This window comes from Pseudophryne corroboree, chromosome 4, assembly GCF_028390025.1.
Source record: "Pseudophryne corroboree isolate aPseCor3 chromosome 4, aPseCor3.hap2, whole genome shotgun sequence".
Lineage (NCBI taxonomy): Eukaryota > Metazoa > Chordata > Amphibia > Anura > Myobatrachidae > Pseudophryne > Pseudophryne corroboree.
The window spans coordinates 373,451,553-373,478,838 of NC_086447.1; the positions used below are offsets into that span (position 1 = coordinate 373,451,553).

The window sequence follows — 27,286 nt, forward strand, 5'->3', positions numbered from 1 at the left end:
TTTTTTTTCCCATACTGGCTCCTTGTCGGAGGGAGACCTTGGTAAAGCAGACTTCAGGAGCCTGCGCAGGGGAAACGTCTCGACATTCCAAACTGTACCCCTGGGATACTACTTGTAGGATCCAGGGGTCCTGTACGGTCTCAGCGTCATGCTGAGAGCTTGTCAGAAGCGGTGGAACGCTTCTGTTCCTGGGAATGGGCTGCCTGCTGCAGTCTTCTTCCCTTTCCTCTATCCCTGGGCAGATATGACTCTTATAGGGACGAAAGGACTGAAGCTGAAAAGACGGTGTCTTTTTCTGCAGAGATGTGACTTAGGGTAAAAACTGTGGATTTTCCAGCAGTTGCCGTGGCCACCAGGTCCGATGGACCGACCCCAAATAACTCCTCTTCCTTTATACGGCAATACACCTTTGTGCCGTTTGGAATCTGCATCACCTGACAACTGTCGTGTCCATAAACATCTTCTGGCAGATATGGACATCGCACTTACTCTTGATGCCAGAGTGCAAATATCCCTCTGTGCATCTCGCATATATAGAAATACATCCTTTAAATGCTCTATAGTCAATAAAATACTGTCCCTGTCAAGGGTATCAATATTTTTAGTCAGGGAATCCGACCAAGCCACCCCAGCTCTGCACATCCAGGCTGAGGCGATCGCTGGTCGCAGTATAACACCAGTATGTGTGTATATACTTTTTATGATATTTTTCGAGCCTCCTGTCAGCTGGCTCCTTGAGGACGGCCCTATCTATAGACGGTACCGCCACTTGTTCTGATAAGCGTGTGAGCGCCTTATCCACCCTAAGGGGTGTTTCCCAACGCGCCCTAACTTCTGGCGGGAAAGGGTATACCGCCCATATTTTCTATCGGGGGGAACCCACGCATCATCACACACTTCATTTAATTTATCTGATTCAGGAAAAACTACGGTAGTTTTTTCACATCCCACATAATACCCTCTTTTGTGGTACTTGTAGTATCAGAAATATGTAACACCTCCTTCATTGCCCTTAACGTGTGGCCCTAATAAGGAATACGTTTGTTTATTCACCGTCGACACTGGATTCAGTGTCCCTGTCTGTGTCTGTGTCGACCGACTAAAGTAAACGGGCGTTTTAAAACCCCTGACGGTGTTTTTGAGACGTCTGGACCGGTACTAATTGTTTGTCGGCCGTCTCATGTCGTCAACCGACCTTGGCGCGTGTTGACATTATCACGTAATTCCCTAAATAAGCCATCCATTCCGGTGTCGACTCCCTAGAGAGTGACATCACCATTACAGGCAATTGCTCCGCCTCCTCACCAACATCGTCCTCATACATGTCGACACACACGTACCGACACACAGCACACACACAGGGAATGCTCTGATAGAGGACAGGACCTACTAGCCCTTTGGAGAGACAGAGGGAGAGTTTGCCAGCACACACCAAAAACGCTATAATTATATAGGGACAACCTTATATAAGTGTTTTCCCTTATAGCATCTTTTTTATATATTTCTAACGCCAAATTAGTGCCCCCCCTCTCTGTTTTAACCCTGTTTCTGTAGTGCAGTGCAGGGGAGAGCCTGGGAGCCTTCCCTCCAGCCTTTCTGTGAGGGAAAATGGCGCTGTGTGCTGAGGAGATAGGCCCCGCCCCTTTTTCGGCGGCCTCGTCTCCCGCTCTTAACGGATTCTGGCAGGGGTTAAATATCTCCATATAGCTCCCGGAGGCTATGTGAGGTATTTTTAGCCAAAAAAGGTTTTCATTTGCCTCCCAGGGCGCCCCCCTCCCAGCGCCCTGCACCCTCAGTGACTGCCGTGTGAAGTGTGCTGAGAGGAAAATGGCGCACAGCTGCAGTGCTGTGCGCTACCTTAAGAAGACTGAGGAGTCTTCTGCCGCCGATTCTGGACCTCTTCTCGTTTCAGCATCTGCAAGGGGGCCGGCGGCGAGGCTCCGGTGACCATCCAGGCTGTACCTGTGATCGTCCCTCTGGAGCTAATGTCCAGTAGCCAAGAAGCCAATCCATCCTGCACGCAGGTGAGTTCACTTCTTCTCCCCTAAGTCCCTCGTTGCAGTGATCCTGTTGCCAGCAGGACTCACTGTAAAATAAAAAACCTAAGCTAAACTTTTCTAAGCAGCTCTTTAGGAGAGCCACCTAGATTGCACCCTTCTCGGCCGGGCACAAAAATCTAACTGAGGCTTGGAGGAGGGTCATAGGGGGAGGAGCCAGTGCACACCACCTGATCCTAAAGCTTTACTTTTTGTGCCCTGTCTCCTGCGGAGCCGCTATTCCCCATGGTCCTTTCAGGAACCCCAGCATCCACTAGGACGATAGAGAAATTGCCATTTGGTATTTATTGACCAATTTTGTACTGTTCCATCCTAAATGATCAAACTTTGATGAAGCAAAGCAGAAATCAAGGGAAAAGTTACTAAGCTGCAACTTTTTTCAGCATTTCTAAGCAGCAAAAAAAGGCAGTACAGATCGTGTAAATCTACCATCCAAGGCTGGATAGACCTCATGGCATAAGCCAGAAGACCACTGGCACCATCAGACATGCCAGTAGGCTACCAGCACAGGCCAGAAGGCCCCAAGCACCATCAGACAGGCCAGCAGGCAACCAGCCCATACACAAGTGGCAGCATACACCGGAATACTTCTATTTAATATGGTCCTTTACTACACACCCTAGCCTGCTGTCCCATCTTTCCAGCTGCAGCCCACTGATTCTACAGTAGAAATTCCCAACCACGGTCCTCAAGGCACACCAACAGTGCAGGTTTTAGTGATATCCAGGCTGCAGCACACATGGTTAAATCAAAATAACTGAGTTACTAATTAAGTCACCTGTGCTGAAGCCTGGATATCCCTAAAACCGGCACCGATAGTGCTGAAACACACTACCCGGCTTTTGCCGGCAGGGAAAAAGCCGGACGGCTTTTTCCCGTGCCGGCATTGTAGTTAACAGTGTGAGGGCTAGGGTCCCTTCACACTGCACGGCCCCGGCCCGGCTGCTGGGTTGCAGCCGGGTCTCACCACTGGAAGGTCCGGCGGCCGGGCGGCCGCCGTGCCGTCTTTGGAGCCAGTAAACCATGTGTGTGAAGGGGAGCTTTCACACACAACGGTTTTTTCTGAAGCCGTGTCTGATGCTGCACATGCGCACACGGCTCAAAACCGTCCTGTGTGAGCGACTCTGCCGGTTTCTCCCGGATGGCAAAAAGCCGGACAAAGTTTGTCCGGCTTTTTGCCATCCGGGAAAAACCGGAGTGTGTGTTACAGCCCTTAGTGTGCCTCGAGGACCGTGGTTGGGAATGCCTGGTTTTCAGTGACAGCATGCAAACTGATTCGCTGACTGGTATCCATGGCAGCCAGGGGAGGGTTTGAGTGTCAGACATGGATCACTCAAAAGGCGCAAAGTCAGCTTTCTGGAGGATAAGGCACAGTTCGGTCATCTCTGGATTGGACCATGGTGGAGAGTGGTACAGGATGTTTGATCTGCTGCTGCAGGATAAATAAGAATTTACTCACCGGTAATTCTATTTCTCATAGTCCGTAGTGGATGCTGGGGACTCCGTAAGGACCATGGGGATTAGCGGCTCCGCAGGAGACTGGGCACAACTACAAAGAAAGCTTTTAGACTACTGGTGTGCACTGGCTCCTCCCACTAAGACCCTCCTCCAGACCTCAGTTAGGATACTGTGCCCGGAAGAGCTGACACAAGTAGGAAGGATTTTGAATCCCGGGTAAGACTCATACCAGCCACACCAATCACACCGTATAACTTGTGATACAATACCCAGTTAACAGCATGATAACAACTGAGCCTCTCAACAATAACCCTTTAGTTAAGCAATAACTATATACAAGTATTGCAGACAATCCGCACTTGGGATGGGCGCCCAGCATCCACTACGGACTATGAGAAATAGAATTACCGGTGAGTAAATTCTTATTTATCCTGCAGCAGCAGATCAAACATCCTGTACCATTTTCTCTAACGTCCTAAGTGGATGCTGGGGACTCCGTAAGGACCATGGGGATTATACCAAAGCTCCCAAACGGGCGGGAGAGTGCGGATGACTCTGCAGCACCGAATGAGAGAACTCAAGGTCCTCCTCAGCCAGGGTATCAAATTTGTAGAATTTTGCAAACGTGTTTGCCCCTGACCAAGTAGCAGCTCAGCAAAGTTGAAGAGCCGAGACCCCTCGGGCAGCAGCCCAAGAAGAGCCCACTTTCCTCGTGGAATGGGCTTTTACTGATTTAGGATGCGGCAGTCCAGCCGCAGAATGTGCAAGCTGAATCGTACTACAGATCCAGCGAGCAATAGTCTGCTTAGAAGCAGGTGCACCCAACTTGTTGGGCGCATACAGGATAAAGAGCGAGTCAGTCTTTCTGACTCCAGCTGTCCTGGAAACATAAATTTTTAGGGCCCTGACTACATCCAACAACTTGGAAGCCTCCAAGTCATTTGTAGCCGCAGGCACCACGATAGGTTGGTTCAGATGAAAAGCTGATACCACTTTGGGGAGAAACTGGGGACGAGTCCTCAATTCTGCCCTATCCATATGGAAAATTAGATAAGGGCTTTTACATGACAAAGCCGCCAATTCTTAAACACGCCTGGCTGAAGCCAAGGCCAACAACATGACCACTTTCCACGGGAGATATTTTAAATCCACGGTTTTCAGTGGCTCAAACCAATGTGACTTTAGGAAATCCAACACCACGTTGAGATCCCAAGGTGCCACTGGAGGCACAAAAGGGGGCTGAATATGCAGCACTCCCTTAACAAAAGTCTGAACTTCAGGTAGTGAAGCCAATTCTCTCTGGAAGAAAATCGTTAAGAGCTGAAATCTGGACCTTAATGGAACCCAATTTAAGGCCCACAGTCACCCCTGACTGTAGGAAGTGCAGGAACCGGCCCAGCTGAAATTCTTAAGTTGGGGCCTTCCTGGCCTCACACCACGCAACATATTTTCGCCATATGCTGTGATAATGGTTCGCGGTTACTTCTTTCCTAGCTTTTATCAGCGTAGGAATGACTTCCTCCGGAATGCCCTTTTCCTTCAGGATCCGGTGTTCAAACGCCATGCCGTCAAACGCAGCTGCGGTAAGTCTTGGAACAGACAGGGCCCCTGCTGCAGCAGGTCCTGTCTAAGCGGTAGAGGCCATGGGTCCTCTGACATCATTTCTTGAAGTTCCGGATACCACGCTCTTCTTGGCCAATCCGAAACAGTATAGTTCTTACTCCTCTTCTCCTTATTATCCTCAGTACCTTTGGTATGAGAGGAAGAGGAGGGAACACATAAACCGATCGGTACACCCACGGTGTTACCAGAGCGTCCACAGCTATCGCCTGCGGGTCTCTTGACCTGGCGCAATATTTTTCTAGCTTTTTGTTTAGGCGGGACGCCATCATGTCCACCTGTGGTTTTTCCCACTGGTTTACAATCATTTGAAAGACTTCTGGATGAAGTCCCCACTCTCCCGGGTGGAGGTCGTGCCTGCTGAGGAAGTCCGCTTCCCAGTTGTCCACTCCCGGAATGAACACTGCTGACAGTGCTAACACGTGATTTTCCGCCCATCGGAGAATCCTTGTGGCTTCTGCCATCGCCGTCCTGCTTCTCGTGCCGCCCTGTCGATTTACATGGGCGACTGCCGTGATGTTGTCTGACTGGATCAGTACCGGCTGGTTTTGAAGCAGGGGTTTTGCCTGACTTAGGGCATTGTAAATGGCCCTTAGTTCCAGAATATTTATGTGCAGGGAAGTCTCCTGACTTGACCATAGTCCTTGGAAGTTTCTTCCCTGTGTGACTGCTCCCCAGCCTCGAAGGCTGGCATCCGTGGTCACCAGGACCCAGTCCTGTATGCCGAATCTGCGGCCCTCTTGAAGATGAGCACTCTGCAGCCACCACAGCAGAGACACCCTTGTCCTTGGAGACAGGGTTATCAGACGATGCATCTGAAGATGCGATCCGGACCACTTGTCCAACAGGTCCCACTGAAAGGTTCTTGCATGAAACCTGCCGAATGGAATCGCTTCGTAGGAAGCTACCATTTTTCCCAGGATCCGCGTGCAGTGATGCACCGACACCTGTTTTGGTTTTAGGAGGCCTCTGACTAGAGATGACAGCTCCTTGGCCTTCTCCTCCGGGAGAAACACTTTTCTCTGTTCTGTGTCCAGAACCATCCCTAGGAACAGCAGGCGTGTCGTAGGGACCAGCTGTGACTTTGGAATGTTTAGAATCCAGCCGTGCTGTTGCAGCACTTCCCGAGATAGTGCTACCCCTACCAATAACTGTTCTCTGGACCTCGCCTTTATCAGGAGATCGTCCAAGTACGGGATAATTAAAACTCCCTTCCTTCGAAGGAGTATCATCATTTCCGCCATTACCTTGGTAAAGACCCTCGGAGCCGTGGAGAGACCGAACGGCAACGTCTGGAATTGGTAATGACAATCTTGTACCACAAACCTGAGGTACTCCTGGTGAGGATGGTAAATGGGGACATGTAGGTAAGCATCCTTGATGTCCAGCGATACCATGTAATCTCCCTCGTCCAGGCTCGCAATAACCGCCCTGAGCGATTCCATCTTGAACTTGAATTTTTTGATATATGTGTTCAAGGATTTCAAATTTAAAATGGGTCTCACCGAACCGTCCGGTTTCGGTACCACAAACATTGTGGAATAGTAACCCCTTCCTTGTTGAAGTAGGGGCACCTTTACTATCACTTGTTGTGAATACAGCTTTTGAATTGCCTGTAACACTGCCTCCCTGCCTGAGGGAGTGGTTGGCAAGGCAGATTTGAGGAAACGGCGGGGGGGAGACGTCTCGAATTCCAGTTTGTACCCCTGAGATACTATTTGAAGGATCCTGGGATCCACCCGTGAGCGAGCCCACTGCTTGCTGAAATGCTTGAGACGGGCCCCCACCATACCTGGCTCTGCCTGTGAAGCCCCAGCGTCATGCTGTGGACTTTGAGGAAGCGGGGGAGGACTTTTGCTCCTGGGAACTGGCTGTATGCTGCAGCTTTTTCCCTCTACCTCTGCCTCTGGGCAGAAAGGACGCGCCTTTAACCCGATTGCCCCTATTGGGCCGAAAGGACTGTACCTGATAATACGGTGCTTTCTTTGGTTGTGAGGGAACATGGGGCAAAAATGTAGACTTCCCAGCTGTTGCTGTGGAAACGAGGTCCGAGAGACCATCCCCGAACAATTCCTCACCATTATAAGGCAGAACTTCCATGTGTCGTTTGGAATCTGCATCACCTGTCCACTGCCGAGTCCATAACCCTCTCCTGGCAGAAATGGACATTGCACTAATTTTGGATGCCAGCCGGCAAATATCCCTCTGTGCATCCCTCATGTATAAAAGTGCGTCTTTTATATGCTCTACGTTCAGCAAAATAGTGTCCCTGTCTAGGGTATCTATATTTTCTGACAGGGAATCTGACCACGCAGCAGCAGCGCTGCACATCCAGGCTGAAGCTATAGCCGGTCTCAGTATCACACCTGTGTGTGTATATATAGATTTCAGGATAGCCTCCTGCTTTCTATCAGCAGATTCCTTCAGGGCGGCCGTATCCGGAGACGGTAGTGCCACCTTCTTCGACAAGCGTGTGAGCGCTTTATCCACCCTAGGGGATGTTTCCCAGCGTGACCTATCCTCTGGCGGGAAAGGGTACGCCATTAGTAACCTCTTAGAAATTACCATCTTTTTATCAGGGGAAGCCCACGCTTCATTTAACTCTTCAGATGGAGGAAAAGCTACTGGTAGTTTTTTCTCTCCAAACATTATACCCTTTTTTGTGGTACCGGGGGTAACATCAGAAATGTGCAACACATTTTTCATTGCCTCAATCATGTAACGTGTGGCCCTACTGGAAGTTACATTAGTCTCATCGTCGTCGACACTGGAGTCAGTATCTGTGTCGACATCTGTGTCAACCATCTGAGGTAGCGGGCGTTTCAGAGCCCCTGATGGTTTTTGAGACGCCTGGGCAGGCACAGGCTGAGAAGCCGGCTGTCCCACATTAGGTATGTCATCAAACCTTTTATGTAAGGAGTCGACACTATCACGTAATTCCTTCCACAGCACCATCCACTCAGGTGTCGACCCCGCAGGGGGTGACATCACATTTACAGGCATCTGCTCCACCTCCACATAAGCCTCCTCATCAAACATGTCGACACAGCCGTACCGACACACCGCAAACACACAGGGAATGCTCTGACAGAGGACAGGACCCCACAAAGCCCTTTGGGGAGACAGAGAGAGAGTATGCCAGCACACACCAGAGCGCTATATAACACTGGGATCCCACTATCAATGAGTGTTTTCCCTATAGCTGCTTTTTTATATATATTACATATATATCTATCTATACTGCGCCTAAATTTAGTGCCCCCCTCTCTTTTTTACCCTTCTGTAGTATTCTCAGACTGCAGGGGAGAGCCAGTGAGCTTCCTTCCAGCGGAACTGTGAGGGGAAAATGGCGCCAGTGTGCTGAGGGAGAAGCCCCGCCCCCTTTTCGGCGGACTTTCTCCCGCTTTTTCTGTGATACTGGCAGGGGTAATTTTACATCTATATAGCCTCTGGGACTATATATGATGTATATTTTGCCAGCCAAGGTGTTATCTATTGCCCTCAGGGCGCCCCCCCCAGCGCCCTGCAGCCATCAGTGACCGAAGTATGAGGTGTACATGAGGACCAATGGCACACAGCTGCAGTGCTGTGCGCTACCTTGGTGAAGACTGAAGTCTTCTGCCGCCGATTTTCCGGACCTTCTTCGTGCTTCTGGCTCTATAAGGGGGACGGCGGCGCGGCTCCGGGAACGAACACCAAGGTCGGGTCCTGCGGTCGATCCCTCTGGAGCTAATGGTGTCCAGTAGCCTAAGAAGCCCAAACTACCACCTGTTAGGTAGGTTCGCTTCTTCTCCCCTTAGTCCCTCGCTGCAGTGAGTCTGTTGCCAGCAGATCTCACTGAAAATAAAAAACCTAAATATACTTTCTTTCTAGGTGCTCAGGAGAGCCCCTAGTGTGCATCCAGCTCGGCCGGGCACAAGAATCTTAACAGAGGTCTGGAGGAGGGTCTTAGTGGGAGGAGCCAGTGCACACCAGTAGTCTAAAAGCTTTCTTTGTAGTTGTGCCCAGTCTCCTGCGGAGCCGCTAATCCCCATGGTCCTTACGGAGTCCCCAGCATCCACTTAGGACGTTAGAGAAATAGGGGATGGGGTCTCTGTGCACAGTGCATGCCCATATTGACCACTGCCCAGAGTGCGGGTGTTGGTGAGTGATGTGTCCTGGGTGTCCATGTTATGTAACAGCAGTTGTCTGTTACCCACAGAATGTCCGATTATAATGCCGCCACAAACTAATTCCATACAAATCTATGTCCCTAATCACTGCTTGGAGATGCCCATACCTCATATGAACGAGTGTCTTCTTGATCTGTGATCTATAGTTGTGCTGATAGGACATGTCTCCTAATCCAAGAGGTCACCCCCTTTTCAGGTATGCACAGATGTGCCTCTCTGTGATCGGCAACCTGCCATCCTCAGTGATCAGCAGCCTCCTCTAAAAAAATTCCTAGGAAGCGATTCAATTGTTTTTTGCACCCACACTCAATTAGACAGGGTAATATAGGTTGAGTATCCCATATCCAAATATTCCGAAATACGGACTTTTTTGCGTGAGAGTGAGATAGTGAAACCTTTGTTTTTTGATGGCTCAATGTACACAAACTTTGTTTAATACACAAAGTTATTAAAAATATTGTATTAAATGTTCTTCAGGCTGTGTGTATAAGGTGTATATGAAACATAAATCAATTGTGTGAATGTAGACACACTTTGTTTAATGCACAAAGTTATAAAAAATATTGGCTAAAATGACCTTCAGGCTGTGTGTATAAGGTGTATATGTAACATAAATGCATTCTGTGCTTAGATTTAGGTCCCATCACCATGATATCTCATTATGGTATGCAATTATTCCAAAATACGGAAAAATCCCATATCCAAAATACCTCTGGTCCCAAGCATTTTGGATAAGGGAGACTCAACCTGTATTTAATTGATGGTGCGATTAACTGGGTGCACAATATATATTTGCGCTGCTCACCAGTGGTAACGTGCAAAAAACCCGACTTTTTGCACATTTCTGCTTGTACCCTCTGCAGCTTACTAGCATGCCGACTGGCAACTCTGAACTTTAAACAATACACGAAAGCCGAAGCGATGCACACTACACCTGCTGACCTGGCAATATACACAGTACACACTACAAGCAGAGAGCCACAGCATCAGCATCCAATCAGCATACAAACGCTGCAATATCAAAAACATACGACTTAGCCTGGAAGTCAGTCGTGTTCTGCTGTCCCCATACATCATGGCTGGGTGTGATTTAGATGCCCAATAACCGCAGCTGAGTACCTGCCGGCGAAAACAACTGAATTTCCCACTATTAAGCGCAATTTGGCCCTTCAACCAGTCACATTGCTTGAAAATTTGCTTGTTGGGCAATCCAGCCAGACATGTTTGAAGCATGTACACCATCATCTCTAATTACTTATTGTTTGACTATTGTATCACCTACCTCGGCCTGATGACAGCCACTTCATTCATTATTATGCAAACTGGGCAATCTTATTTAGTATTCATATATTTAGGTCTTAAAACATCATTACTGATTGACAAGAAATGTTTACTCACATTCTATAAGACACTTACAGTACAATAATCACAATCAGAAGTGTATAGAACACCTTCCAACATTTCCATGTAATATCATATCATAAAGAACACTGAGAATCATTGGGGTCAATTCAATTTGGCAACTTATGAATAGCGCCGGGAATTAACTGGAGCTGAATTGAATAGCATCGGGAGCTAAGTCGGCGATGTCCCGTTCTCGCCGACTAAACAGGTTGAATTGTCGGGAGAACGGGCATTCTCCGACTTAACTCCCCGGCGCGAGGCAGCACTTTTGTCGTGTTTCTTCTCTCATCCCGCGGGGATGAGAGAAGAATTCCCGACAATTGCGGATAACTAGCAGCTGAATTGAATAGCGTCGGGAGCTAATTCCCGGCGCTATTCATAAGTTGCCGAATTGAATTGACACCAATGGGGTCAATTCTATTCAGTGACAGTTGAATAGCGCCGGGAGTTAGCTCCCGGCACTATTCAATACAGCGCCAAGTGACACCAATTGTCGGGAATTCTTCTCTCGCCCCCGGGGGATGAGAGAGGAAATCCGACAAAAGTGCTGCTGCGAGGCTGATTCTGTCGGGAATCGGCATCGCGCCGGGGAGTTAAGTCGGAGAATGCCCGTTCTCCAGACAATTCAACCTGTTAAGTCGGCGAGAATGGGCCTTCGCTGACTTAACATGAGCTGAATTGAATAGCGACGGGACCTAACTCCCGGCACTATTCAACTGTCGTTGAATAGAATTGACCCCACTGAATAATAATCACAAATCTTAGTAAAAAGTCAGAATTGACAGGCTGAGAAAGATTTCACATTGCAATTATGTTTTCTATGCATGCTAGTGTGCACTATTTTTTGCTTAAGCTGCCGTGTGTTTGAAAAGATTCACTGCCAGGAAAACCTGCTGTGTATAGGGGGAAAACTACTTGCTGTAGATGCTGAAACTATTGTGTACTTTAGAATGTTGGGTAGAAAAGAAAGTTGTATCTGCACTCTATGCAATCATTATCAATAAAGTTATATAAACTGTAGACCCCATTGACGTGTCTCGCTCTAGTAGTAGGGATATTGGTATGGGGGTGCGGTCCATGTGCAACTCAGATAAATGCAAAACAGAAGAGAACCAAAGGTAGTTGCCTAGTTGGGCGCACTAAAAAGATTTTTGTGTTGATTTAATTAATTAAAACTTAGCTTTTATTGCTATACCTTCTAAAAATGCCCCCTTTATACGGGGAATACACAGCAAAACATAGAGGTTAAAAATCCATTACATACAAACATATAGTGAAACAAAGATATAGAAGTGTGGATAGATTTAAAAGGCGCCTTTTAAATCTATCCACACTTCTATATCTTTGTTTCACTATATGTTTGTATGTAATGGATTTTTAACCTCTATGTTTTGCTGTGTATTCCCCGTATAAAGGGGGCATTTTTAGAAGGTATAGCAATAAAAGCTAAGTTTTAATTAATTAAATCAACACAAAAATCTTTTTAGTGCGCCCAACTAGGCAACTACCTTTGGTTCTCTTCTGTTTTGTACTTTAGAATGTGACAGGAGTGCTTCAGTTCCCACCTATTTGTTTCACTTTCCTTAGGACTACTGAACTGTTATTCAAGTTTGAAGCTATATCTGTGTTAAGTTGATGGTCCCAGTAGTTAGCTAGTTGGGGGGAGGTGCGATTGTAGAATAAAACATGTGCTCTCTATTAAACATTGGTACTTTCCAACAGAATGTGGCAACTGGGATAAAGTGTCCATATCAAAAGCACATGGACTTCATTTCGTACAGGGAAAACACAAACCACTACTGCATTTTAGTGCAATCTTAGCAGTTATTGTCTGAAAACCTGCATTGTTAAAAGACGCCTTATGAGTGCATGGAATCTACTTACTTTAAACTTAAGGGCCCTACACACTGCACGATAGTACTGAAAGACATGAACGATCTCATTCATTAATGAACGAGATACCGTTCATATCTTTCAGTGTGGCGGCACTAGCGATGAACGATGCGCGGCCCCGCACTCGTTCATCGCTGGTGCCCCGTCGCCTGTGCATGCAGGGCAATATGGATCTCGTCCATATTTGCCTGCACTTCTATGGAGCCGGGTGACGGGGGAGTGAAGAAACTTCACTCCACCCATCACTAACCCCCCGCCCCCTACCCCCGCGCCGGCTGGGTCGCCCGTATCCGCCATCGGGCAGCTCGGCGGCGGATCGCTCAATGTGTAGGGCCCATTAGACCAATCAGCAGCAGAAAGTCACTACAAGTAATCCATTATTCCCTCTACATCAACCAACCCATGCTAGGTTGGGTACACACTTAAAAGATACGTCTGCTGACAGTCCTTCGCACTGACCGAGTGGCTGATTTGGTAAGCTATACATTTGCCAATCATCTGCTTGAAATATCTGGGCAGAGATAACATTTGCCCACCCAGCTGTTATGTCAACAGCTCCTGCGGCTGCCTAATGAGCCAGTCACCTGCATACACTTGCAGATTAAACTATATATCTGCCAGATTTATCGTCATCTGCTGTGCAGCAGGGAACTGGATACAGAAACAAAGAATTTGACGGCGGACATTTGGCCCATCCGGAGGAAACGTACGCACGGGGAGAATATACAAACTCCACGCTGCTAGGGCCATGGGAATCGAACCAATGATCACACAGATGCACTATATGGTTTGTCGGGTTGAATGGACGATATATTGCATAGCGTGTACCCATTATAATTTGCTTATAAACGACAGAAAACAGACAAAAATTGTCGTTCAGAAAACCAACTGGTCTCAACGACAGATGATTGATGGAAGAAAACTGGTCTAGTGTATGGCCAGCTTAAACAAAAGCAGGTCTCAAATGAACGAGTGACCGAAGCCTTACTCGCTTACACCATTCATTTATGGAGCACCCACAGTTCCAGTCTAAAGTGACGGGAGCTATTCAATTGTTTGTACCGATAGACACCAAGGCAAGGGCCCTTTATTTATGCTCAGACCATCCAGAGACTGCGAGAAAGAAACCAGTCTTCTGGAAATCCAAACTCTCTTTTCAGCATGCATCTAAATCAGTGGTTCTCAAACTCGGTCCTCAAGACCCCACACGGTTCATGTTTTCCAGGTCATCCAGCAGTTGTACTGTGTATCACACCAACTGTAACATTTTAAAATCTACAGGAGACCTGCAAAACATGAACCATGTGTGGTCCTGAGGACTGAGTTTGAGAACCTGTGATCTAAATCTAGTATATTTGGGCATGACAAATGCAATAAGTAATGGTCACCCACAGCACTCGCGCCCATCTGCAGAACAATTGAACATAGCCAGTCGGGCGCCCATTATTTCAGCACAACCAAAACAATTATCTTCTAAAAGCTTAGAGGCTTAATGGGCCCTACACACTGGCCGACACCAGTCAAAGATATGAATGATCTCGTTCATAAATGAACGAGATACCGTTCATATCTTTGAGTGTGGAGGCTCCAGCGATGAACGATGCGCGGCCCCGCGCTCGTTCATCGCTGGTCCCCCGTCGGCTGTACATGCAGGCCAATATGGACGATCTCGTCCATATTGGCCTGCACTTCAATGCAGCCGGGTGACAAGGGGAGTGAAGAAACTTCACTCTCCCCGTCACTGCCCCTCCGCCGCCGGGTCGCCCGTATCCGCCGTCGGGCAGCACGGCCAATGTGTAGGGCCCATAACTCATTTAGGTAAGATGCACACTGGAAATAAAGCATCTCCAAGAAAAATCAAGGCACCCAAAGGGCATCAGCAGTCACAGCATCAGATTAAAGATGTCCACGTGCAACATTTCAGTTACTTCCTTACCAAGATGGGGAAAAAAAAGTCCACATGGTAACGCCAAAATGCTTGTAAATGAACGCCTTTCAACATATGCTGATTTTGTGCTTTCATCAAAAAGCTGCATAAACCAGTCTCTGTAGCCCTATAAGCACCTTTTATATAAAATACTACATATGGTTGATCCAAACTGCATCCCCTCCTGCATGCAAGTACAAAAATAATTTTCAAGTGCCATAATCAAAAAACATACAAGCATCTACTCTTTATAGGATAAGCATCCACTCCAAAAGAATCAAGTTATCCCAAACCACAGAAGCAACAGCTGTTTCATATGTAAAACAAACCATCAGAGAAAGACTATCACTGACCAAGCTACATCCAGCACACCATCATGTCGCATGATAAAAATACAGAGTGAAAATACAAAGATCAAAAATACATTAAAAAAAATAATAAGAAGAAAACATTTCCACAATAACTATAAATACAAGGTTATGCTGCCTATGGAAACCTCTAGTCGAAAAATTAGATCAGGTGCTCAACATACAGCTCTCCATCTATTGTGGAACTACATATTCCAGCATGCTTTGTTAGTTTTCAAATTGTTTAATAGCAAAACTGTAGTAGGACATGCTGGGATGTGTAGTTCCACAACAGCTGTAGCTACATGTTAAGCACCCCTGAATGAAATAGATGCGCAACGTTCTTATAACCGAACACTACACTCCAGCAACACATTTTTTTCAGGCTTCTATGCAGTTTACACACACCCGTCTAAGGGGTCGATTCTATTCAGCAACTAATGAATAGCGCCGGGAATTAGCTCCCGACGCTATTCAATTCAGCAACTAGTTACGTCGGCGATGGCCCGTTCTCGCCGACAAAACAGGTAGTTTTGTCGGGAGAACGGGCATTCTCCGACTTAACTCCCCGGCGAGAGGCTGATTCCCGACAGAATCAGCCTCGCGCCGGCCGCGAGGCAGCACTTTTGTCGGGTTTCTCTTCTCATCCCCCGGGGATGAGAGAAGAATTCCCGACAATTGCAGGTAACTAGTTGCTGAATTGAATAGCGTCGGGAGCTAATTCCCGGCGCTATTCATTAGTTGCCGAATAGAATCGACCCCTAAGAATGTATACCTCTACCAATTCCAGAAACTATTAGAGAGTCATTAAATCGGTACAACACTAACCTGCCCACGCACCCTCTCAGGAGGTACAGGAGGCATTTACAGGTATGCACCAACAGGCAGGCTCATATACTGTAAGTGGTGTTCAATACGTATTACCTGGAAGATTAATGCATCTTTAGCACCAATCATATAGGGAACAGAAAATTATTACGTTAGTTGTAAGAATTACCATGCCCACAGAAACTTTGGTGGCACAGTGGCATATTGAACAATTTTGCCAAGCGATTACAATTCACCTGGGAACATTAAGCCTACACTGAAAGTCAACTGAAACTTCTGTGGAAAAGGAATGACTCACATGTAACCCTCACTACCCCTTTAAGAATTCCATTTGCAATGTATAATCATCCTGCCAATGAAGGTACACAATAGCTGTAAGCCAAATAAATATCCTGCACAAACACTCATCCAAAACTAAAATAATGGGAACCTAAAGAGCAGCTAAATTAAGTAAAAATATTGAGTTACATTACTTATCAAAGGAAACTAGAACAGGGAGAGCACATTTCAAGAACTACCCAGAGAATGCGCAGGCAGCACATATTAGTCTGATAACAGTAAAAAGCAGACTAATCAGCCGGCATGCAGCCTACACAATCTGCATACACATGGATACTGTGCACACAGTGTATCATGCCAGGCTCATGACCTACAACCATGAGAATGCCAAGCCCAGTGGCGGTGTGTGATTAGGGGACATGTGACCGGCGCAGTGACACCGGCAGGGGGGGGGGGAGGGGTGCAGGGATGCTACATGGCACATGGGGGATGAATGGGAGCCGGGGCTCACATGGGGACCGGTGACGTCACATGCAGCCCCACAAGGGACGTCAATGTCACCCTACAGCGCCTGTGACGTCAGGGCCTCTCCTGCCGGCTGCAGCGACTGCGGATCGCAGTGTGCGGGCCCGTGGAGGACGCTGCGTGAGCGGTGCGAGTGCGGCTGTAGAGACGTGACATATGATGTCAGAGGGGCCGTGTGATGTAATTCATTCAGCGGCAGATCCAGCACTGGCCCTGCCATACGGTGCAGATAGCCGGGTCAGGGGACTCGCCTCCCTCGGCTCACACATGCCGAGCTGTCACAGGGAGGACGGGGAGCCGAACACACTGAGCGCTGGCTGGGCACTGCTGCCGGCTGGCACGGGAGAGGCTGGCAGGGATCTGGGCCCTGGTGATGTGGGCCGGGGTCAGCAAGGTATACACACACATATGACAATGGACAGGCAGCACAGGCCTATGGGGGCCGGGCGGATGGCGACCGTAGAGCTCTGGGGATGTACGCGACGGTGGATGGTGAAGGATTGTAGCCGGGCCCCAGCGACTCTCACCTGCTCTCCTCAGTCCGCGCAGCCGGGCGCAGCCGCACCAGCGAGATGGCCCATTTCCGGATCCCGGCACCGTACTGCGCAGGCGTACAGCCGGCCCACGTGACTGCACGAAGCGGAAGAGGGCGTGGTATGTGAAAACGCTGCGTCGCTCTGTGTCACATGACCGGTAGGCAGCGGAAGTGCTTAGTGAGTGGCGTGATGATGAAACCTGGAATACTGGCGTGTGGACCGTCACAGCACGGATATTTCAGCATGGCGGCGGCTGCTGCTGCTCAGTGCCCGGCGCCGGGGTCCGCTTAATCACCTGGTACAGGCACAACCATTGCTTTCGGTGCTGATGCAGTCGAAAGTGTACATTAAAACATTAACAGTGATATTACCCTATTTTCAGTGTTGTGTCTGCATCTTTTTCACACTGGCCACACTTCATGTATAATACTGGAGTTTGTATTATCTCTCCTTGCTTGCCTGGGGTTTCCACGGGTTGCTCTGGGTTTCTCTATTAGGGTCCTATTCATGAAGCAGTGAAAAGAGTGGAGAAGTGAGCATGTGGACAAGTTGCCCATAGCACCAATCAGCTGCTCCATACAATTGTACAGGGTGTTCTTCAGTATGCCGGTGGTCGGGCTCCCGGCGACCGGCATACCGACACTTATTCTCCCTCGTGGGGGTCCACGACCCCCTGGAGGGAGAATAAAATGACACTTATTCTCCCTCGTGGGGGTCCACGACCCCCCTGGAGGGAGAATAAAACCGCGCGCCACCATGCCCGTAGCGTGGCGAGCGCAGCGAGCTAGGGATGGACATCGAAAGCAAACCATCATATATATGATGGCAATGTTCCACCATTGAAACTTTCGATGCAATGGTTACTAACCATCACATCAAAAGTATTCGATGGTGAAAAATATTTATATGACTAGTTCATGCGTGAAAGCCTGCATTTTCGTTTGCAATGTGGGAATTGGGATCGGGGGCAGGGCCAGACTCTGAGCAACATATTACTTTATCACTGGACATTGTGTGTATAATATACATATATAATATACACACACAATGCCCAATGATGAAGTAACATTACCCCATCAGTGCCAAATATACAATGCCCCCACTGTGCCAGATATACAATGCCCCCACAGTGCCAGAGATACATTGCCCCCACTGTGCCAGATATACAATGCCCCCACAGTGCCAGATATACAATGCCCCCACAGTGCCAGATATACATTGCCCCCACAGTGCCAGATATGCAATGCCCCCACAGTGCCAGATATACATTGCCCCCACTGTGCCAGATATACAATGCCCCCACAGTGCCAGATATGCAATGCCCCCACAGTGCCAGATATACAATGCCCCCACAGTGCCAGATATACAATGCTCCACTGTGCCAGATATACAATGCTCCACTGTGCCAGATATACATTGCCCCCACTGTGCCAGATATACATTGCCCCCACTGTGCCAGATATACATTGCCCCCACTGTGCCAGATATACAATGCCCCCACAGTGCCAGATATACAATTCCCCCACAGTGCCAGATATACATTGCCCCCACTGTGTCAGATATACAATTCCCCCACTGTGCCAGATATACAATGCCCCCACTGTATCAGATATACAATACTCCCCTGTGGCAGATATACATTGTCCCACTGTGCGCTCATTGCCCCCCACCCCTTGCCGCTGGCTCTGTTTCTTCTATGTGAGGGGAGGAGAGCGTAGCATAGCGTCTCTCTTGCCCCTCAATTATCTTTAATGCCCGGTCTCACTCTCCAACGGCGGCGGGGTCAATCTGAAATGATGCGCCGGTTCGTTAGCCAATCAGAGCTCGCGGACCGGCAGCCAATCAGGAGCCACGGCTGCCGGTCCATGAGCTCTGATTGGCTAGTAAACAGGTGCCTTATTCAGATTGACCGCGCCGCCGCCGATGGAGAGTGAGACTGGGCATCCAAGAGAATTGAGGGGCAGGAGAGGCACTGCGCTGCGCTCTCCTCCCCTCACACAGAACGAAGCCAGCGGAATGCAGTATTGTGGACGACCCAGCGGTACGGCGTACCGGCTGGGAATTTCTTACAATAATGTGGATGGCAACTTGCTCAGTGCGCGGTTTGCTTTGCTGTCTCACATGGGACCAATTCTGATGATTATGGTGTGGAGTTTGTATGTTCTTTCCATGGTTTTTGTGTTTTCCCTTGGTTTTTCCCACAGTACAAAACATACTCAAGCAAGGACTTTGTCCATAGCCCTCCTAAATTATTCCCCCTGATCAGTGGTGGTGTATAGCTGGAGTGATATAAAGATCAGTGAGGTCACTCTGTCTCCTCTGAATCCTCCTGAGCTCCGAGTGTCTGTGGCTTCTGCTGCTGCAGGGTAAGTAAGGTCTGGGATCTGATTGGCTCTCTGAGTCAGTGAGAGCCAATCAGAGCTTGCAGTGGGCCCTGTTGCCTAGCAGCAGTCTAGAGAGGGAAGGGGGTGAGGGGACTGGCTGAGCAGGCTCATGTCTGAAACAGACAGCCTCCAACGGACTTAGGAAGTTTCCCTGATAGACACAGCAGCAAGGGGAGGAATAGCTATTTGGAATTAGAAAAAAACAAGCCACCATCGGAAGACCATCGAATGACTATCATTCGATGGTGAAAAACATCGGGAGGGCACCATTAAATGCTAAAAACACTACCATCGAAACGAAAACATTGATGGTTCTGAAACATCGACCATCGATGTCCATCCCTACAGCGAGCCCGCAAGGGGATCATTTGCGCTCGCCACACTGTCGGTAAGCCGGCGGTCGGCCTCCCGGCGCCGGAATGCTGGTCGCCGGGAGGCCAGCCGCCGGCAGATCGTAGTGAACCCATTGTACAGTATGCAAATTATAAATGTTACTTCAATGCTGATTGGTTGTCATGGGCAACTTCTCCACTGGCTCACTTCTCCACACTTTTCACTGCTTCATGATTAGACCCCTTAATCCGGTAGGATTATTAGATGCTGACAAAAACATTACCATTATTGTGTATGTATCTTATGTGGCTGGAAATACACATTTATGTAAGCTCCACTGAAGCAGTGACTGAATGGCTATAGGCAACAAAATGCTTTTTCTCTTATGTCCTAGAGGATGCTGGGGACTCCAAAAGGACCATGGGGTATAGACGGATCCACAGGAGCTTGGGAACACTATGAAGACTTAAACTGGGTGTGAACTGGCTCCTCTCTCTATGCCCTGATAATGTCGATATTATCTTAGACCGCAAAGCTATACCTCTAAATACACTATTACCGTGGACCCGCTATGGCCGCTAGACTAAATGCACGTGCTACGCACTTTGTACGCTATTTGCGTACAGAGTCCCGCACGTGGTACGTACTTGGCGTACACGCGCGCTGAGTGTACAGAGTACACACAGCGTGCGCACACCCAATTGATAACCTTTAAACCTCGTTAATGATACAATGTAATGATATGATCACACTTTAAACCCTAAACAGCAAAGTACTGCAACAATGTTATACCTTAAACCTTAAGTAGCGCTGACGGTATAAAGTACCCGCAGTGCGTACATCTTATCAATACTTATACACCTTATACAGATAAATACACTTTAAACCCCTTGCAGGAAAGTGAAGACACCACACCGATTTGTAGTTGCAACCACAGGGTTCTAAGGCCACAGTGGATTCATTCCAAAAGGTAAACAGTACAAATCATACACTACAGGCTAACAAGATAAATCTAAACAGAATAATGGCTACAGAGAATGTACATACGTGAGAATGTTCGCAAGCGCAACCCGGCCGGTCCTCCGCTGGTCATACAGATAGCGTTCAGAGGGGGTAATTCCAAGTTGATCGCAGCAGGAATTTAGTTAGCAATTGGGCAAAACCATGTGCACTGCAGGGGAGGCAGATTTAACATGTGCAGAGAGAGTTAGATTTGGGTGGGGTGTGTTCAATCTGCAATCTAATTTGCAGTGTAAAAATAAAGCAGCCAGTATTTACCCTGCACAGAAATAAAATAACCCACCCAAATCTAACTCTCTCTGCACATTTTAAATCTGCCTCCCCTGCAGTGCACATGGTTTTACCCAATTGCTAACTAAATTCCTGCTGCGATCAACTTGGAATTACCCCCAGAGTCTTCTGACCGGCCAGGCAACAATGGGCTTTTTATACACAACATGCATACACAATACAATGGTCACTGTAATCTCATTGTCCATTGTACACAGGGATGTGTCTTTACATTACAGAAAAGGTCATAGGTGGATTTGAATAGATGGGCGATGTCTTTCCCCAACTGCTCTTGTGGGTGGTATCCTCTGGATTCCCGCCGCATACGTAATATACAGTAAATACAGTTAATGTTCGTATTCTACGTGTCACGATCCGGGTATCTGGACGCCATTTCTTACCCATCAGATGCTTCCTAAGGCTGGCTCAGCGCTCCAGGACCGGATCCCATCTGTTATCCTGATGTGTACATTCCTGTATCCTCTCCTGTCACTCTGGGACGCTGTCACAGTAAACGCCATATTACACCTGGCATGGCGTCTCCCGCGGCCTCCGCCGCCGTCCCTGAACTTCTGCATGCAGAGTGTCTGAGTGGCGATTACGTCAGCCGCGGCCTCCGCTGTGTCCGCGTGGTTGGATGTGCATCTGTCAGCCTGGCGCCTCCTGTCTCCGGTGGCCGGCGCCGCCATTACTGTTTTCATTACCACATGGATTACAAACCAAACTTCCCTCCAAGTGTCTGCATGGGCGCAGCCATCTTGGATTCTGTCAGCTGATCATTTCCACCAATCTGTTCTCAGTATTGATAATCTGCATAATTGCCTAGCCAATCCCTTCCTTGCTGCAGGTATAAATACACTGTGCCTGAGCAAGGAAGGCGTCAGTGCTTTGGTTGTCAAACCTAGTTCCTGTTTGTCTCTCTCCTGTGATTGTCTTCCAGGTTCCAGCTCCTGTCTCAAGACTTCCACCATAGAGACCCGCACCAGCATTCCACCTGCGGTGTAGCCTGACTCTCCAATCCATTGTGGATTCATCTGTTTCCAGCTACAATATTACCTGCTTCCAGCTCAGCACAGCTTCCCTTAAAGGGCCGGTGTCCTTTCTACACTTTACCACTCTCCACCGGTATTATTATTTCTCCGCTCTCAAGTTCTACATTTCAGTTCATATTTCATCGCTCCCAAGTTCATCTATTATTTAACTGGTTCCAGCCAGTATCCACTCCGTGCTAACAACAGTCTGGTTCCAGCCAGTATCCACAGCAGCTGTTTTACCTTCAGCAACCCAGCTTTTCCTGGAACACCAGCTGGCACAATCCTGGGTTATCTCCATTGCTACAGTCGGGCCTGGTAAGGACTTTCCATCTAGAAGATTATAAGAACTATCTCACACTACCAGTGCCCTGTGGCTCCTGCCATCCTGTAGTACCCAGGAACTGTATTTATTATTTGCTGACTTTTACGTTTTCTTTTACTGCTGCTGTGTTGCGGAGTTGTCATAATAAACATCATTGACTTTTATCCAAGTTGTCGTGGTCACGCCTTCGGGCAGTTATTATTCATGTTACTTACATGTCCAGGGGTCTGATACAACCTCCCAGGTTCCGGTACATCTCAGCCCCTACAACTGAGGCTGCCTCCCGTCAGCTCAGGCCCTCAGTTGTGACAGTAAGCACTGACCTAATGAATCCAGCCGGAGACCAGGATCAAGCGGCCAGGCCGATGCAAGAACTGGCAGCCCGACTAGAACATCAGGAGGCTGCACAGGGCCACATCATCCGCTGTCTCCAGGATCTCTCTACTCGGCTGGATGGGATTCAGACAACTCTCCGTGGATCAGGCGCGTCTGGTGCGTCAACCACAGTGACTCCAGCTATAACCCCACCCACCTTACCCATTTCTGCTCCACGTCTTCATCTTCCAACGCCAGCAAAATTTGACGGATCTCCAAGATTCTGCAGGGGATTTCTCAACCAGTGTGAGATTCAGTTTGAGCTACAACCTGGCAATTTTCCCAGTGACCGTACAAAAATTGCCTACATTATTTCTCTTCTCAGTGGCTCAGCCCTTGATTGGACATCACCGTTATGGGAGAGGTCCGACACCCTGCTATCTTCCTACACTGCCTTCGTGTCAACATTCAGGCGCATCTTCGACGAGCCAGGCCGGGTAACCTCAGCTTCATCCGAGATTCTCCGTTTACGCCAGGGGTCACGTACTGTAGGACAATATCTGATACAGTTCCAGATCCTGGCATCCGAACTGGCATGGAACGACGAGGCCCTGTATGCTGCATTCTGGCATGGCTTATCTGAGCGTATTAAAGATGAGTTAGCTACCAGAGACTTACCTTCTAAGTTAGATGAGCTAATCTCACTCTGCACGAAAGTTGATTTATGTTTCAGAGAAAGAGCAACTGAGCGTGGAAGATCATCTGCTCCAAAATCTTCTGCTCCTCCTCCTCGTCAACTGTCACCATCTAAAGATGAGCCCATGCAACTTGGCCGTTCCCGTTTAACTCCTGCTGAGCGCCGAAGACGTCTCTCTGAGTCTCTTTGCCTTTACTGTGCAGCTCCGTCTCACACCATCAATGCCTGTCCCGAACGTCCGGGAAAACTCCAAACCCTAGCTCGCCCAGGAGAGGGCCGGCTAGGAATAATGATCTCCTCTCCATCTCCTCATGATTGTAATCTCCCAGTGTCGCTCCAAATTGCTCAACGTTATCGGAACGTCATTGCCCTCCTTGATTCCGGAGCAGCTGGGAACTTTATTACCGAAGCCTATGTTAAACGGTGGTCCCTACCCACCGAGAGACTTCCTTCGTCCATCTCCTTAACTGCCGTGGATGGCAGTAAAATTTTTGATACAGTTATTGCTCTAAGGACTCTACCAGTTCGTCTGAGAGTGGGAGTTCTTCATTCCGAACTTATTTCACTTTTAGTGATTCCAAGAGCCACACATCCTGTGGTCCTGGGCCTTCCATGGCTCCGTCTTCACAATCCTACAATTGATTGGACGACTACGCAAATCCTGGCATGGGGTTCCTCCTGTGCTGAGACATGTTTGTTTAAAGTATTGCCTGTCTGTTCTTCCTCCCCCAGGTCGTCTGATGTTCCACCTCCTCCATATCAAGATTTCACGGATGTGTTCAGTAAAGCTTCTGCTGATATCCTTCCTCCTCATAGAGAATGGGACTGTCCGATTGATCTCGTTCCAGGGAAGGTTCCACCTCGAGGCCGAACTTATCCGTTGTCTCTGCCTGAGACGCATTCTATGGAGGAATATATTAAAGAGAACCTAGCAAAGGGGTTCATTCGACCTTCTTCTTCTCCAGCCGGCGCAGGCTTCTTTTTTGTAAAAAAGAAAGATGGTGGTCTGCGGCCGTGCATCGACTACAGAGGTTTGAACGACATTACCATCAAGAACCGTTATCCTTTACCCCTGATTACTGAGCTCTTTGACAGAGTTAGCGGAGCTACATTCTTTACAAAGCTGGACTTGCGAGGTGCATACAATCTCATCCGGATCCGTGAGGGTGACGAGTGGAAGACCGCCTTTAACACCCGTGACGGACATTATGAGTACCTCGTCATGCCCTTCGGATTGAGCAATGCCCCAGCTGTCTTCCAGCATTTTGTCAATGAGATCTTCAGAGACATTCTATACCGTCATGTCGTGGTCTATCTAGACGATATCCTCATTTTTGCCAACGATTTAGAGGAACATCGTTTTTGGGTTAAAGAGGTTCTGTCCCGTCTCCGTGTCAATCATCTCTATTGCAAATTAGAAAAATGCGTCTTTGAAGTCAAGTCCATTCCGTTTCTAGGGTACATTGTGTCCGGTTCCGGACTAGAGATGGATCCTGAGAAACTACAAGCAATCCAAAATTGGCCGGTACCCTTAACCCTCAAAGGGGTCCAGAGGTTCTTAGGGTTCGCCAACTATTACCGAAAGTTTATACGAGACTTTTCCACCATTGTGGCGCCTATTACTGCTTTCACTAAGAAGGGTGCTAACCCGTCCAAGTGGTCTGAAGAAGCCATGCAAGCATTTCATCTTTTAAAACAAAGGTTCATCTCTGCGCCTGTTCTGAAACAGCCTGACATCGACTCTCCTTTCATCTTAGAGGTGGATGCCTCCTCCGTTGGAGTAGGAGCGGTGTTATCTCAGAGGGCTAAAGATGGCCATTTACACCCTTGCAGTTTCTTCTCCCGGAAGTTCTCCCCAGCTGAGCGCAACTATGCCATTGGCGACCAGGAGTTGCTAGCCATCAAGCTCGCTCTAGAAGAGTGGAGGTATCTGTTGGAGGGAGCTTCTCATTCAATCACCATACTTACAGACCACAAGAACCTTTTATACCTGAAGGGCGCACAATGTCTCAACCCTCGTCAGGCCAGATGGGCACTTTTCTTTTCCAGGTTCGACTTTAAACTCCAGTTCTGTCCGGGCTCTCAGAATCGTAAGGCCGATGCCCTTTCCCGCTCATGGGAGCAAGAAAATGAGTCAGAGTCTTCAGACAAGCATCCTATTATAAATCCGTTGGCATTCTCCACGGTAGGGATGGACTCTACGCCCCCATCAGGGAAAAGTTTTGTGAAGCCGATGCTAAGGAAGAAGCTCATGCATTGGGCCCATGCTTCCCGTTTTGCCGGACATACAGGTATCCAAAAAACCCTGGAGTTTATCTCTAGGTCCTATTGGTGGCCAACTCTGAAAAAGGACGTCTTGGAGTTTATTGCATCTTGCCCAAAGTGTGCCCAACATAAAGTATCCCGCCAGTCGCCTGCGGGGCAACTGGTTCCACTATCCGTTCCCCGTCGACCATGGACCCACTTGTCGATGGATTTCATTACAGACTTACCCATGTGCAACAAGTTCAATACCATCTGGGTGGTAGTTGATCGGTTCACCAAGATGGCACACTTCATTCCTCTCACCGGTCTTCCGTCAGCTTCCAAGTTGGCTCAAGTATTCATACAAGAGATCTTCCGACTCCACGGTCTTCCTGAAGAAATTATCTCAGATCGAGGAGTTCAATTCACAGCCAAATTCTGGCGAAGTTTATGTCAAGTCCTCCAAGTCAAGCTAAAGTTTTCCACGGCTTACCATCCTCAGACCAATGGTCAAACCGAGAGGGTGAATCAGGACTTGGAGGCCTTCCTCCGCATCTATGTGTCCTCCTCTCAAGATGACTGGGTTCAATTACTTCCCTGGGCCGAGTTCTGTCATAACAACCAGTATCATTCTTCATCTGCTTCAACACCATTCTTCACTAACTTTGGATTCCACCCTAAAGTCCCTGAGTTCCAACCGCTTCCAGCAACTTCTGTTCCCGCAGTGGATATCACCTTGCATCAGTTTGCCAATATCTGGAAGAGCGTACGATCAGCTCTGCTCAAGGCATCGTTCAGGTACAAGAAGTTTGCGGATAAGAAGCGTCGAGCAGTTCCTGCTCTCAAGGTGGGTGATCGGGTATGGTTATCCACGAAGAATTTGAGGTTAAGAGTTCCCAGTATGAAGTTTGCACCTCGCTATATCGGTCCTTTCAAGATTGAACAAGTCATCAATCCTGTTGCTTACAGACTCCAGTTGCCTCCCTTCTTAAAAATACCCAGGACATTCCATGTTTCCCTGTTGAAACCGCTGATCTTGAATCGGTTTCATTCCTCACTTCCTCCAACTCCGAAAGTCCAAACTCAACGAGGCGTTGAGTATGAAGTGGCCAAGATCCTGGACTCACGTCACCGTTACGGTCAACGACAATATCTTATTGACTGGAAGGGTTATGGTCCTGAGGAACGTTCATGGACCAATGCTTCTGATGTCCATGCTCCTGCCTTGGTCCGGAGATTCCATTCCAAGTTTCCTCAAAAGCCAAAGAAGTGTCCTGGGGCCACTCCTAAAGGGGGGGGTGCTGTCACGATCCGGGTATCTGGACGCCATTTCTTACCCATCAGATGCCTCCTAAGGCTGGCTCAGCGCTCCAGGACCGGATCCCATCTGTTATCCTGATGTGTACATTCCTGTATCCTCTCCTGTCACTCTGGGACGCTGTCACAGTAAACGCCATATTACACCTGGCATGGCGTCTCCCGCGGCCTCCGCCGCCGTCCCTGAACTTCTGCATGCAGAGTGTCTGAGTGGCGATTACGTCAGCCGCGGCCTCCGCTGTGTCCGCGTGGTTGGATGTGCATCTGTCAGCCTGGCGCCTCCTGTCTCCGGTGGCCGGCGCCG

General features: G+C 48.4%; 1 protein-coding gene across 7 annotated transcripts in view; it reads right to left on the reverse strand.

Moving 5' to 3' along the window:
• Positions 1-17,146, reverse strand: part of EIF4G1 (eukaryotic translation initiation factor 4 gamma 1) — a 214,652-nt gene extending 197,506 nt beyond the window's left edge. For 6 of the 7 annotated variants that reach the window (XM_063916617.1, XM_063916616.1, XM_063916615.1 and 3 more), the window contains exon 1: positions 17,038-17,146. The gene's annotated coding sequence lies outside the window, so the exon portion shown is untranslated. Of the gene's footprint in view, positions 1-15,706; positions 15,784-17,037 lie in introns of those variants that run through there. The other variant, XM_063916612.1, reaches the window with a different exon arrangement.
• Positions 17,147-27,286: the final 10,140 nt, after the last annotated feature.